This window comes from Propithecus coquereli, unplaced genomic scaffold, assembly GCF_000956105.1.
Source record: "Propithecus coquereli isolate 6110/MARCELLA unplaced genomic scaffold, Pcoq_1.0 Scaffold280, whole genome shotgun sequence".
In the NCBI taxonomy this organism is placed as follows: domain Eukaryota; kingdom Metazoa; phylum Chordata; class Mammalia; order Primates; family Indriidae; genus Propithecus; species Propithecus coquereli.
Genome location: NW_012148397.1, coordinates 1,556,097 through 1,556,552, shown reverse-complemented (window position 1 = coordinate 1,556,552; position 456 = coordinate 1,556,097). Strand labels below are relative to the sequence as shown.

General features: G+C 55.3%; 1 protein-coding gene across 1 annotated transcript in view; it reads left to right on the top strand.

The window, feature by feature from the left end:
- Positions 1–456, top strand: part of PKD1L2 (polycystic kidney disease 1-like 2) — a 104,376-nt gene that overhangs the window by 10,183 nt on the left and 93,737 nt on the right. The window lies entirely within an intron of this gene.

The following is a 456-nucleotide window of genomic DNA, read 5'->3' as shown; positions in this document are numbered from 1 at the left end:
TGCCAGGGGCTGCAGGCATGCCAGGTGGCAGCAGACGGGGCCTACTTTGGAGACCTGTGCCCGACTCAGGGCAGCTACCTGTGGGTGCAGTACCACTGCCAGGAAGGTGAGTCCCCAGCTTGCTTGGGTGTAGGAATTTCCCAGCAGCCGCCCACCTGGGCTGATGGCTGTGTGCCAAGAGACTTCCTCACCCAAAACAGCTTCCCTGCAGTCCCATCTCCCCACCTGACTCGGCCCCTTGGGGTGAAGCATTTGAAGCTTCTGTTGCAGAAGCCAGAAGGAGTCCCAGGATCCCCCACACCCCGCACCTGCTCAGCCACCACCCTGTGCACAGGCAGCCGTTTTGGAACGCAGGGGCACATTTTAAAAATACGGATCTTGAAAGCCGTAAAAATAACCCCTATTACCACATTATAAAAGTTTTATAAATGAAGGAGGAAAAAAAATCCCTCCCTT